The 14,951-nt window shown below is 49.7% G+C and overlaps 1 protein-coding gene across 1 annotated transcript in view; it reads left to right on the forward strand.

The window, feature by feature from the left end:
* Positions 1 to 14,951, forward strand: part of NCS1 (neuronal calcium sensor 1) — a 93,593-nt gene that overhangs the window by 51,987 nt on the left and 26,655 nt on the right. The gene's annotated exons all lie outside the window — the stretch shown is intronic.

Here is a 14,951-nt window from a genome sequence, read left to right on the forward strand (position 1 = left end):
GGGCGTCACCCAAAGTAGCATAGTTGAAATAAAAATACATAGTCAATATTCCTAACTTCAGATACAGAAATGATACAGGCACAGAAACAGGATAATCACATTCAGTAAATCAGAACCTTTCCAATGATATCTCACATGAGCCATCTTGCGTAAAGTCTGTCTCAGTTATGTCATATTCATATCATAAGCATATTTTCATAAAGAATATTGACTGACACGTCACACCAGTGTCCAAAGTAGTTGGGCTTTAAGGCAGGATGGGCCTTGTGCTCATGCTCTGAATGGAATGTCGTGTTTAATTCTTGGCTGCACAACACTTAATAGCTGTTTGATAGAGTACCCCAGACTATCAGTGATTCCTTTGTCCATGAAAGAGGAGTGGTTAGGAAGGCAGAGGTTGCTTGGGGGTTCTGCTCTGAAGTGACTTTGCAGGTATATAGCCCTCCATGTGTTCAAGGTGCTGTGCTAAACATTAACCTGCGGGCAGTGAGTGAGCCTCATTCCCATTTTACAGGTGGGAAACTGAGGCACGGAGCTGAAATGGCTTGTCCAAGTGAGTCATTGGCAGGGCCAGGGATTAGAATCTGGGAGTCCAAATCCTGTGTTCCTTTCTGTAGAGCACCTGCCTCCCAAATACAACTGATCCAGATGCATTTTGTTCTTAAAGGACCCTCTTCACCCAAGCTTCCAGCTCTGGTACACAGGAACATAAGAACGGCCATACCGGGTCACACCAATGGTCCATCTATCTTAGTATCCTGTCTTCTGACAGTGGCCAGTGCCAGATGTTTCAGAGGGAATGAACAGAGTAATGGCAATTTATCAAGTGATCTATCCCTTGTCATCCAATGCCAACTTCTGGCAGTCAGAGATTTAGGGACACTCGGAGCATGGGGTTGCATCCCTGACCGTCTTGGCTAATAGCCATTGATGGACCTATCCTCCATGAACTTGCCTAATCCTTTTTTGAACCCAGTTATACTCTTGGCCTTCACCACATTCCTTGGCAACAAGTTCCACAGGCTGACTGTGCGCCCTGTGAAGAAATACTTCCTTATGTTTGTTTTGAACCTGCTGCCTATTAATTTCATTGGGTGACCCCTGGTTCTTGTGTATGTGAAGGGATAAATAACACTTCCATACTCACTTTCTCTATACACCAGTCAGGATTTTATTGCTCTCTATCATATCCCCCCTTGGTCATCTTTTCCAAGCTGAACAGTCTCCGTCTTTCATTTCTCCTCATGTGGAAGCTGTTCCATACCCCTCATCATTTTTGTTGCCCTTCTCTGCACCTTTTCCTATTCTAATGTATCTTTTTTGAGATGGGGCGACCAGAACCGCACTCTGCATTCAGAATGTAGGCGTACCATGGATTTATATAGTGTGATTATGATATTTTCTGTCTTATTATCTATCCCCTTCCTAATGGTTCCTAACATTCTGTTCACTTTTTTGACTGCCATTGTACATTAAGCAGATGTTTACAGAGAATTATCCACAATGACCTCAAGATCTCTTTCTTGAGAGGTAACAGCTAATATAGATCCCATCATTTTGTAAGACTGTGTTTTCCAATATGCATTACTTTGCACTTATCAACATTGAATTTCATCTGCCATTTTGTCACCCAGTCACCCAGTTTTGTTAGATCCCTTTGTAACTCGTCACAGTCTGCTTTGGACTTAACTTGAGTAATTTTGTATCAGCTGCAAATTTTGCCATCTCACTTTTCACCCCCTTTTCCAGATCATTTATGAATATGTTGATCAGCGCAGGTCCCAGTACAGATCTTTGGGGGACCCTACTATTTATCTCTCTCTTTCCATTGTGAAAACTGACCATTTATTCTTACTCTTTGTTTCCTATCTTTCAACCAGTTGCTGATCCATTAGAGGACTTCTCTCTTATCCCGTGACTGCTTACTTTGCTTAAGAGCCTTTGGTGTTAGACCTTGTCAAAGGCTTTCTGAAAGTCCAAGTACACTATATTGACTGATTCACCCTTGTCCATATGCTTGTTGACACCCTCAAAGAATTCTAATAGATTGGTGAGGCATGATTTCCCTTAACAAAAGCCATACTGAGTCTTCCCCAATATATCATGTTCATCTACGTGTCTGAGAATTCTTTTCTTTACTATAGTTTCAACCCATTTGCCTGGTACTGAAGTTAGGCTGACCAGCCTGTAATTGCCAGGATCGCCTCTGGAATCTTTTTAAAAAATCAGTTTTCTTTGGATCAGAGCCCAGCATGCTGTGGAGGGAGATGGGGAGAGAAACAGTACAGATATGCTTTAGGCTTTTGCAGGAAAATCCCTGAAGACACTTTTCTTCATTCCCAGGAGGTGCCTAGTCTCCTTGGTGACAGACAATTAAGGCTAATATTTTGTTGCAGTTATTTTTAGTAAAAGTTACAAACAAGTCATGGGCAATAACCAAAAATTCATGGAAACCTGTGACCTGTCCCTGGCTTTTATTAAAAATAACTATGACAAAATGGGGAAGGAGGAAGGTCCAGCACCCAGCGCTGCAGGGGCTCCAGGGTTCCCCCCCTCAAGCATGGCTGAGAGCATGGGATCCCCCCTGCTGCCAGCAGCAGCTTGGAGCTGTGGGGTCTGCCCTGGGCAACTGGGATCTGCAGGGTTCCCCCCCATACCCCCACAGGACTGGAATCTCTGGGGTTCCCCTGCCACCTGTGCTGGCTGGGAGCTGTGGGATCCCCCCGCTGCCCACAGTTTGGAGCTGCGGGGGTCCCTGCTGCCCGCGGTGGCAGCTTGGGGCTACAGGGGTCCCTGTCGCCCATGGCGGCTGGGAGCTGTGGGATGTGGGGGAGGTGCCGGCTGACAGCTCCTGCTCCACCACCCAGGGCTGAAGCAAAAATATCACAGAGGTCTCTGAACTCATGGATTCTGTGACTTCCATAACCTCCATGACAAAATCTTAGCTTTAGTGACACTCTATCCCAGACTGTATTGCTGTGGGCTTGATCCGCAGCTCACAGGTGAGTCAGGTGAGGGTTAAGTAGGCTCTCTCCAATGTAGACACACAAAGCATGAAAGAGTGGGACAGGGAACTTTATCTGAGGAGTTTCAAATGACCTAGCTTCTTTTGTGCATAGGATAGAGATCCAGGCTCTGTCCGAAGCAGCGAGTCGGCACTCATCGGGACATCACGCTGTCGTACTTCGTGCAGGGCGGTTAATCAGAATTCAGAGCACTCAGCAGCCACAGAACAAAGGGGACTGCAGTGCAGTGGGAAGCACTGAGAATTTCAGGGGCTTGCCTTACAGGAGAGCTGTCACTATCTGGTACATGGCGGAGCTGCGGCCGTACAGTCCAAGGCACCGCTGTTTAGTGTCAGACTTTTCTCTTTCATGTGTCCCAGTGAGCTGTAAGTCACGTTGTCATGCAACATCTCAGTGGACAAGACTGAACCCCCCACTCCAGTTCTCCCAGGGCTAGTAAGGGGGTTGCCTCACAAAGAATGAGGTGGAACAAATGAAACAGCTCTGAGAATTGAGACGCCAAGAGCGAGATGAGAAATGAGCTGCAGTTTATTCAGCTAGGTACAAAGGCCTCCTGTCTCCGCAGGAGCCACGTGTGAGCTATAAAATCCCTCCATTAGCATCTTGCGCCATTTGTAACCTGCTCTAGGCAACAGGGCATGCCAAGGCGTGAGTGAAGAGGGGGCTGAGCAAGGAGAAACCACAGGCTTTTAGGTTCCTCACTGCATTTTCCACTTTTATGCATCCGATGAAGTGAGCTGTAGCTCACGAAAGGTTATGCTCAAATAAATTGGTTAGTCTCTAAGGTGCCACAAGTGCTCCTTTTCTTTTTGCAAATACAGACTAACGCGGCTGCTACTCTGAAACCAGGCTTTTATTGAGCCCTGAAAGTGAGTAACAGCCACACTTTCCAATTTTGGTGCCCACTCTGACCCCACCCTGCACCTGCGGCCTGGGTTTCAGAGGGGTTGAGTGCCCACGGCTCCCATTGACTTCAGTTGGAGTGGTAGATGCTCAGCACCTCTAAGTAGCAGACCCCGACGTGCATCTGGCAAATAATTTTGACCTAAAGAATTCAACCTACTTAAAACTGGCTTAGTGGGTTTGCAGTAAGTCAGTCCCGTTTTCTTTGGTTGTGGAACAATTGTGAAATTCAATATTGTTCAGCCAGTTCGTGAGACTGCAAGAGGCTGCAGTGTCAGAGGAATAATATACTGCAACTCTGCAATACCTGAGAAAAATGATTACTGGAACATGATAGAATTTATTGTTAAATAAGATTGTCCTTTCCTTGGGGCAGGGACTGTCTGTTCTGTGTTCACATCGCACCTGGCACAAGAAGGTCCTGGTGTGTGACCAGGGCTCCTACAGTACAGCTACAGTAATATGAATAATGATTGTGGTACCTTTTTAGTGTTGTGTGTTTAAAATACTTTGTATTAGTACCCAGAGCTGGGAATCACGAAATATAAGTGGAAAATATTTGCAGGTCTATAGTACCTTCCATATGAGGACCCTAAAGCATATTACAGATGTGAGTGAATTAGGAGACCATTGTTTCCAATTTACAGATGGGCAAACTGAGGCACGGACAGACTAAGGGCTTGTCTCCATAGTGGGGTAATGTGCACTACAAGAATGTGGTTTCTGACGCAGACTAACTTGGGGTGCATTAATTGGTCCGTGTGTACCTTGCTGGTGCACACAAAGAAGAGCTGTTTGAAACCCCACTATGTTATAGTGCACTAGAGAACTTTTAATGCACCCCCAGCCAAGTCTACACGGACCAATTAATGCAGCACACATGAGTGTGCTTTACATGTCACACTCCCGTTCGTGCTCCATGTAGCCGTACCCCAAGTGACTTACCAATACTCACACCTCAAGTCCAGGGTCCGCCAACTTTCTCCCTCTGCAGTCCGGTGGGCACTAGGCCAGGCTCCTGCTCCCACTGGCCCCTAGCACCTGGCTATTACTGAAGAGCTAAAGCAAATAGTACAAAGAGCTTACGGGGAGCAGGGGGACCTGCAGAAGCACTCGGTGTAAGCTAACTCCGCTCCCGCTGCAATCAGTAAGAAAGCTCCCCTGTGCTCCAACCAGAGCAGAGATTGGCCACCACTGAGCGTTTTTGAGAGTCCAACCCTTAAAGTGGTCTAAGCCCATCCGACCTACCAGGTTTTTATATTGGCGTTCATCACTGTGGTGTCTGAGCCTTAACCTGGCCTGCTAATAGGTGTAATAATCAGTGTGATAGGTGCTCTTTGCTGTCTTGACTCATAAACTCTTAGTGAGCAAGTGGGGTGGGGTAGATGGGAGAGGGGCACCCTTAGGTTAGAAATCTTGTCCACTGAGATGTTGCATGACAGTGTGACTTACAGCTCACTGGGACACATGAAGGAGAAAAGTCTGACACTAAACAGCGGTGCCTTGGACTGTACGGCCCCAGCTCCACCATGTATCGGATAGTGACAGCTCTCCTGTAAGGCAAGCCCCTGAAATTCTCAGAGCTGGCGGTCGCTGCGGTGTCATTGGGTTGTTGCAACAGCTCAACCTGCTGGGGTAGAATGTCAAAATAATCAGGGGTGGGGTGAGGAAGATTCTCCACCCCCTCTCCCCCCAAAATAAAAAATTCAAGAGAGCCCAGCTTCCTAGTCTGCTTCTCACCAACAAGAGGGCTACGCCTGTAGCATTGCCCAGGAGCGGCCAGGTTGCTGTGCTTGTCCGTGTAGCATTGAGAGCAGAGTCTGACACCTCGGCCATACCCCGGAGCCAGAGGGCTGCACCTCATTTGCATCAAAATGAGTGGTTTCTGTCGTTGGAACTGAATGCACCCAGCCCTGTTAGCTTGTGCTGCACTGGGCTCTCCCTTGCCTTGGCAGGAGAAGGGAAATTGCCTGTGTTTGCCAGCAGGGAAAAAAAAAAAAATGCAGCTAATTATCTTTGCCTTCCTCCCCAGCTATCTGAAGTGTGTGGCCATGGTCTCATTTTTAGGGCGGTGTGCGGGTTCCATGTGGCTCTTGGGCTATGTAGAGCCCCACCCAGCTGAGGGGTCCGTGTACTATTCAGTAGCAGGGATCTGAGTGCATTGTTCATTTCCAGCTTTAATAATGCAGGTTCACGCCTATTTAGAGGGGGAGGGGACTTAGAATAGCGTAACGGCTTGCTCTTCTAAAGTCCCATTCAACCAAATGGCTCAAAAATTCTTTACAACCATTAGTCCGCCCCACCCCCTGCTTTGAAACCAGGAACTATGAACACCCCCATTTTACGGATGGGGAAACTGAGACACAGTTCACTGAAGCAATAAATTCATTGACATGGAAAGGAATCCTGAGAAGCCATGAGTCCTGATTGGCAGTTCCTGCTGTTCCAGCCACTAGAGCTTCCCCCTCTTTGCACTTCATTGAAGAGGATAGGCAGAGCCCACTGACATGGCAGGTGCAGAGCACCAAACCTCATTGCAAATCACGTGTGTGCTCAGCCTGGTTGAACCTTTCTGCACATCCAGATTGGCCAGTGAGAGAACTGGCCAGGATGAAGAAGAACTAAGGGCTGGGAACTTCTCCCAGGGGAGAGCAGAGATCATTTATACAGAGGATTATTTTGGTTGGACATATTCCTGGAGGTTTCATAACATGACAATCTTTAATTAAAGATTCATCTTTAATTCCTGGAGACTCCAGGACAATCCTGGAGGGTTGGCAATTCTATAATAGGCTATTTCTGTGGCATACTCTGTGACGCTTGGATCGTGTTCCAAACTCTGGGCTCCCTGGACCGGGGCCAGTGGCTGGAACAAAGAGACCACGCGATGCGCATCTGCTACGACAACATGGCTCAAGTGACCAGTCATCTAAAATAAAACTGGATTTTGCACTTAGGAGCTTCCTGCATCGAATTGCAGAGGAAGGTCTTCCTGGTCCCCCTCCCCTGCAATCCTTCTAGTTATCTGTGAGTTGTACTGATGAGAAATGGCAGATCTTCCCGCCCCTTCCCCCAGGGAAATAGCTCTCTTTCCCATTGTAATCTGAACCCTTGTGGTATGTGACTGCCTTGTTATTTCAGATTCTGCTGCTGAGGTTGTAAATGGAGCAGGAGTGTAAGTGCACATGGCTGGCAATGAAGTGTGTTCAGCCAGCCTGCCAGCCAGACAAGGCTGTGTTTTGCCTAAAGTCAGAGATTTGATTCCAACACTTTACAGAGATAATATTACAACACCCGCGGCCACAGCCTTGCATGCCTTCATTCTCTCTCTCTCTCTCTCTCTCTCTCCCAGGTGTGGTTATTCTCACCTGACTCTGTCCACATAGGACCCTGTGAGGTGGGAGGGTCCCTGATCTTAGGCTGCAGCCCGAGCCTGAATATCTACACTGCAATTGAACAGCCCCTTAGCCCGAGCCCCGTGAACCCAAGTCAGCTGGCACCGGCCTGCAGCGGGCTTTTAATTGCAGTGTAGACATACCCACGGTGGTCAGTACCAGATGCTTCTGAAGTTGCAAGAACCCCCAGAGTAGGCAGATGTGGGATAATTTGCCCCCTCCATGAAAGTCTCATCTTAACCCTAATGGTTAGAAATTGGCTTAAATCGTGAAGCATGAGGATTTCTGTCCCTTTCAACGCTTTGTCTGAGCATTCATCATTATTATAACTGGATATTCTTATTATCCATAGAAATGTCCAATTCCTCTTTGAATCTTGCTGCGTTTTAGTCCTCAGCTACATCAGATGGCAATGAGTTCCACAGTCTCATGGTGCATTCTGGGAATGCGTTTTACCTTTAATCAGGTTTGAATTTGTCACCTTTCGTTTTCATTGAATGTCCCCTTGTTGTTGCATTGTGAGATGGAATAAGGGAGCTCCTGATCTTCTTCATATGACCGTCTTCATATCGGGGTAGCAGTGTCATGCTGTTCTCCCCTGCTGTACAGAAAGCTGGTGACTATGTGTATTGGAACTAGAGAAGCAGTACATGTCATGCTCAGAGCAGAGGTCTGGGAGTCAGGACTTCAGTGGCGTGATTTTTCTGAGCTGGAGAAGCCTTCGCAGCTCCCATTAAACCCAGTCGGAGCTGCAGCTGTTTGGTACCTCTGGAAACTGGGCCATAGAGCTCCATTTCCATGAGCTCACTGAGTGTTTGTGGGCAAGTCACTTCACCTCTCTTTTTGTGCCCCAATTTCCCTGTCTGTAAAATGGGGACAGCCCTCCCATGAGGTTAGGCTTACTTCACATCTGTAAAGGGCTCTGCATTCCTCTGAGGATGTGCCCTGTCGGATTGCCACGGGCTACTATTATAATAATAAATCTTATGAATATTGCCAAGAAAACTGCGCATAAAGATCCACTTGACTTGCCTCCGAGGAGAGGGTCAGAACTTTCAAGCTTGGAAGCAACCTTTTCTCCCCCTGGAATCTCTAAGTAAACCAGGTTCACTGGAGGTGCCAGCGAACAAATTAAGAACTTTGGTGATTATTCTTAGCCGTCCCTTGGGTACGTCGCTGGGTTGCAGGGAAGGCAGGAGGTGGAATGTCTATTTAAAACTAACCTTTTCCTAAAGCGGCTAATTCTAACGTCTCGATGTGTGCATATGCATCCAGGCTGCCACTGGAGGCTGTGACTAAGGGGACAGCTAAGGAGCCAGTTTTTCGCCTGGATTTTACAGATATATAATTTGCCAGGCGCATGAATGAATGGTTTGCTTCTCCCCAGTGTTACACACTTTCCCTCTTTCCCTCCTTTTGGAGCTGGGGTCCTCTTCCCATTCTGAGCTCATAGGTGTTTGGGAGGCAGGGGATGGTGGGGGGAGTAGGAACGGGAGGAGCCAAACATTGGAAGCAGTGTAGTCGAACGTTGTCTCTGTAAGATCTGCACGACTCTCTGGGTCTTTCTGCCCAAATGTCTGAGCAAATCTAAGCAAAAGGCTCCCGGCGCCGGCTCAGGAAAGGGAAACCCAAACTCGACATGCAAGACAGAGGCATGGGCTACACTACCGACCTCACCGCCGGTGCTAACAGTGCTATGTCCATGGGAGGGCTTCTCCCACCGACACGGCTACTGCCTCTTGGGGAGGCGGATTACTTACGCCGAAGGGTGAAGCTCTCTCCCATCAGCATAGGGAGCATCTTCACTAAACACTACAGGAGCGCAGCTGCACCAGTACAGCGTTGTCAGTGTAGACCAAGCCCCGAGACTTGTCTCTCCATCAGCACTCCCTGCTGTCCCCTGGAACTGGGGAGGAGGGTACCGCTTCTGGCACTCCTCCACCAGCAGAAAGCAGCCACGTCGCTGGCTTAGCTGGCTTCCCAGAGATTCTCTGGCCACAGGGGAATCCCCATAGAGGGCAGGACCGGCATAGCTCGGTCTGTGCCACCCCCGCCTAGCTGCCGCCCCGACAGAAAAGATGTAGTCAGGGGAAGGGGGGCATGGCTGGAATGCTGCCCTGCACAGATCATCTCCAGCTGCCGGAACAGCCCCTAGGGGACTAGCATCCCTCCTGCTGCTCAGGCTCAAACCAGCTCTCAGCCGGCCATAGGCGATCGGGAGGGCATTAAGGCCTTGAATCCAGTGGGGTATGGGGAGTGGTCACACCCATGGGTCTCACCCCAACATTTTGTAGCCTTGCACATGCTTCAGCGCTGAAGAAGTCCTGGGCTTGCACGCTGCTCCTATGCTAAAGTCTTTCCCGCTGGTGGCTTAGAGTCACCATGTGCTGTGGAATATAGGGGTTCCTGCCCTGGACCGGACCTTTGTCCCTGAGCTAAGGCCAGTGCTCTGCTTCAGAGGATGCGGAATTGTTCCCCCTGCTCCCCTGGCCGAGTGTGCTGTGCTGAGCCTAGTGGAAAATTCCTCCCCAGTCTCTCCGGCTATCAGTTCAGGCTGACACAGGAGACTTGATGGCAGGACTTCACTAACTCCAGTAACTATAAATGGTATTAGTCATGAAATCGACCAGTCCCTTCTCCTCCGCCTCCTCCTTCCTTTGTTTTAAATCCACCCTCAGCACTTTCACGCCGTAGCCATAAGTAGCTTTCTGGGAGGTCTGGAGATTCCGTTCTTATATCTTCCCTTTGGGGGATGGGGCTGCTGCCGGTGTGACCCCGAGCTGGGCTCGGCCACGCAGGGGAGTGCTGGGCTCGGCCACGCAGGGGAGTGCTGGGCCGTCCCCGCTAGGATCCCTGGCAGCAGAGTCCCAATGCACGGCACCTGTCTGCAACCCATTCAGCTGTGCTCAGCCTCTGCATGGTGCCCCAGGCATTGCTGAACGGCATCATCAGGGCCTGAAATGAAGCACTCCTGGGGGAAGGGAGAGGCATTCTTCTCCTGCCATCCCATCTGCCACCCCAAATGGGAAGCCCCAGAAATGCCACTGCTTCCCCTTTATCCTCTTTCCAAACTAGTCAGGGATTGTTTTTTTAAATCTTTGATGAGTCAAAGCTGCAGCAATGTGAAAAAGATGTAACTGGCACTTCAGCTTCCCACCTCACCACCTCCTTCCTCTCCTTCCACCCCCCCTCACCACGCGAGCTATTCAGTGCTGACAGATCCGGGCGACTGTGTTGCATAACGCTCATGTAATCCCTGAGCTGCTTCTCTGCTTATTCCCTGTCTTCTCCCCCCTTTCTCTCTGCAAAAAGTTTGCATCCGCGCTTGTCACTATGGTGTCTCTTGTATGGCCTGGTGGCTGTGTTCCCTGGGCCCCTCTTCCCCCCCCCACTGATTGGGGTTAACTCCAAGAGCGGCGGGTTTGTGGTTGCAGCCAGTGCTGGGCTGGGGGGTTGATCTGTGCATGCCAGAATCTGCTCACTAAAATGGCCCACCATGGAGGAGAGGGGTTTGTAGGAGAGAACAGAGCAGACCAGCTGGCTTCGGCTCTGTTTACACTGCAGTCAGAAGGTGGAATTGCAGCACATGCTGACACACCTGAGCTAGCTTGGATCAAGCCAGCTCGCTGTAAATAGCAGCATGGCCAGAGCAGTGCACATGGCGACACACCTGAGTACGGTCCTGCCCAGGCCCCGGGTGATGTACTCAGGTGGCTCGCCCATGCTGCTGCAGCTACACCATTGTTTTTAGTGAGCTGGCTTGATCCAAGCCGGCTCGGGTACACCTGCATGTCCTCCTGCTCACAGTGCAGACAGGCCCCTAGAGGCAGTGCAGTCTAGTGGGCTGTGTCTGCGGCAGGATGTTTTTGCTGAAATTACCCTTGCAGTTCAGGGACATCACTGGGCCACGCTCTGCTCTTGGATGCACGTCACGTGTCACCCCTAGAATCTCAGTCAAGGGGGCTGCATGAGTTGATCTAAGAGCAGAGGGTGATCCATGGCAAATAGGTGCAGGACAGCTGCTGCTGTTGCAGACTCTGTTATAGTCTCTTGGGTTCCACCCTCCCCTTATGCTACCCCCAGGAAACATGTTCCCATTGAAATAGGTGTGTGGGGGGAACGTAGTGTAGGTGACATCTTTCCTTCCAGCCTAGAACCCTGCAATGCTGGGCCGCTCCACTTTTCCATGGGATTCACGCAGGCCTCTCCTCTGCTAGCATTATCGCGTGTGCTCCCCTTTCCTAAGCAGCTCATCCATCTTAACCAGGCAGGATTCAGTCCTCAACCCAATCTGCAAGGTGGTGGCTGGGCTCCTCTCCGGCCTGCCTCCCCCGGCTCCACCTCCGTCAGTTCCCACCATCTGTTCCAGCTGGTTTGGCAGAACTTTTGCTGCTCCATACTCATATCTGTGCTTTCCCCTGGGTCCAGCTCTGAGGTGCTTCTCCCTAGGCTGTTGGCTCCCTCGATCAGGGACCCTGCTTTTCTAGGACACATTAGCCAGATGGCACATTGTTCCTTCGGGCTGTTGTTCTCTGCAGCCGCCAGTCACCAAATGTTTAGCCTGCGTGGAATGCTGGAGTTCAGAGAGGGACATCAAAGAGGGGGAGGAGGGTTTTGTAGTTAAAGCACAGGGCTGGATCAATTCCAGACTCTGCTACTGACTTAGCGTGCAGCCCCAGGGCAAGTCACTTCACCTCTCCATGCCGCCATTTCCCCCTCACTGAAATGGAGGGCACAAGGACCATGTGAGACTCAATGCATTAATTTATCAAGCATTGTGGGTGGAAGGAACTAGACTAGAGGAGGACATTATCGTGCTGTTCCTCCCAAACGCCTTCCCCAAGATGACACCCTCAGACTTACCGTCCAGACTCATAGGCTAGAGTTCTGCTTCTGTTGGCCAGCCAATGCCTCTGCTCATCAAAGGACCCAAACCCGCAGGGCTCCAGGAGCCTGTATTCCCCTGCTCTCTCCTCTTTGGCAGGCCAAGCTTCCAAAGCAGACGGGAGTGAAGGGGGATATCCTCTTTGGAAGGTTTGCAATCCAGGATCTTCCCCAATCCCTCCCCCAGTTTTACAGGTTCCATGTGCAGTGTGGATGACAGTGGAAATCACCAGTCAGCTCCCCCATAATCATGAGACCGGCTTAAAATCAGGAGATTTTATGAAAATAATCCATTTTGTTTGCCTTCTGGTTTTGCTTTCGGTTGGAAGCACTTTCCAAGCTTTTCTCTGCAAACACGAGGGCTGGACATTTCCTTATTTAGAAAAAGGAAAGCTGAGATTCTCATGCATGTACACAACCCCTGGAGCTGGGGATTTCAGCAAACCACATGAACCTCAGGTGCCGGACATGGTAACCACAAAAAAACAAATTCCCTGGCTCCTTGAAGCCAGTCAGAAGCTTGCTCTTCCAGTAGCACTCCGTGGCAGAAGAGGTGTTTTGCTGAATGCTGAGATCGCAAGACAGGACTCTGAGGTTCTGTTTTTGCTCTGTGACTCTGGGCAAGTTACTTAACCTATCTGTAAAATAGACATACCTCCCTGCCTCGTAGGGATGTGTTGCATCTCTCTGAGGCAAGGCATTGTATACGTACCAGCTAGTATTGTTTATTACTATGGTTTCACTGTAGCATGTGTTTTCAGAGCAGTGGGTTGTAAAATGACTGAGAGGTTCCAGCTAATTGAGGTTTCCTCCTCGGCATCTGTGCAGTGATTCTTTTGGGAGCTTTCATGTGATCTGGTTACATGGAGCGGCACTTGCTGGTGTGCTAATGAGCCATTAGGAGGCGTTGGGCATCATGTGACCACTTTGCAGCAACAGTGGTAAATAAGAACTCAGCCCTTACATCACACTTTCCATCCGCAGCCCTCAAAGTGATGGGCAAGAGGGGGTGAGTATCCTGAGCCCATTTTACAGAAGTGCTTAGCATCCAGCAGCTCCCACTGGGGCTGTTCTGGAAGGGAACTGAGCACAGGCTTCTCTCTGACTTTGGGCAAATCATGTCCCTGCTCTGTGCCTCAGTTTCCCCATCTGTAAAATGGGGATAATGGTTATCCACCTGTTGGACTAATGTCTATAGAGTGCTTTGAAGATTAAAAACATTCTACAGATGCTATTATCGCTTGCCACATGCTCCCTGAGACAGCCATGTGTCATTAGGCTCACTTGCACTCAATCAGTTCCTTACCCTATACTTGCACAGATTTGAATATGCAATTGATACATTAACAGAGCAAAGTGGACGTGCCAGTTGGAGGTCACTTTTCACTGATTCTGTTTTTAAAGGCTTATATCCCTCCAAAACCAGTTGCTGTGGGAACTGCTCTGCAACTTGAGTGCCTGGTAACCGGGGAGGCTACTGAAATGCTAAAACACTCTCTGCAGCAATCCCACCGATCAGTCCGTTGGCTTTCCGCAGCAGCTGGAGAGTCCCTGCAGCAGCCATATTTCCCAGGGTCTTGGAACTAAACCACTGGCCACTTGACGTGGACATCTTTGTTCCAGTCCAAGCTGAAGTTGTGCTGGCCGTTCCGCCCAAGGGGTTATTTTCCTTCACAGGGGCCTGCTCCTGTGTTTTTGTCTCTCACTAGCTTGATGCACCTGCTTGATTAGCAGCAGCTGATGGTTGCACCCCTCCCTCACGGGGTCTCAGCACTAGAATACAAAGGCTGGCTCTGTGGTGGGCATTAGCTGGGAGTTACTGAGGCAGCGTTTCTGACTGTAGTTCCGGATCCTGCGCCAGAATGTAATACAGGGGTTCCCAGCCCCTCTTATAGAGTGAGACACCTTTGAATAGAGAGCTTCTCCTAGGACCCTCCTTCCCTAGCTGGGTTGTTGTGGGCTACCTTCCTTCCCACTCAGGATCACAGCCTACGCCTGGGTCCATGACAGCAGTCGCTTCCATGGAGAAGTAACGATAGGAACGTAATGTATTTTTAGCTCCTTTTCATGCAGTTTAGCAGCTGGATATGAGGAGGAGGAGCCAATATCACGAGACCAGCCAGCTCTTCCCCAGCCCACCAGCAAGGGCTCCTTGGATCACAGTTTGGGCACCTTGGCATTAACGCTTTACAGCAGAACTGAGATGCGTTGGCAGATCTGCTGGGGACCCGGGCCTGGAAATAGCAAGGCTGTTGCAGGTCAGGTTTGGGGTGTCTTGGCAGACTTTGGGAGGGGGAAGCTTGATCAGCACTTGCAAAAATCATTCCTGTCTCCTCTGATGTGTGTGGGTGTCTCTCTTTCATGAGCTGTGAAATTCACTGGCCAGCGTTACAGAAGAAGTGAGAGCAAATGCAATGCAATGGGGGCAACAAATGTATGCACCGATCTGATGTATATTCACACACATGCCAACACACCTCCACACTGGCCCGCCCCAGCAGGAAAAAAGAAACCAGGGAGGGAACGGCCTGATGAAATTTGGTGGGCGGGGTGGGGAATCTCTGCCAAGACACTGATCAAAAGCCTCAGCACCGAGGAAAATGCACGGTAAGTATGAGCTGCTTGAAAAGATCATGGAAAACCTCGGCACTACTTTAGCAGGCTGCAGCCACCTCCTTGTGTTTCCCGACTGCCCCCAAGGTTACTGTTATCTTTCCCCTCCATTAGCTGTGTGGAACCAGAC

The sequence above is a fragment of the Eretmochelys imbricata genome, chromosome 16 (assembly GCF_965152235.1).
Source record: "Eretmochelys imbricata isolate rEreImb1 chromosome 16, rEreImb1.hap1, whole genome shotgun sequence".
NCBI classification, from domain to species: Eukaryota; Metazoa; Chordata; order Testudines; family Cheloniidae; genus Eretmochelys; species Eretmochelys imbricata.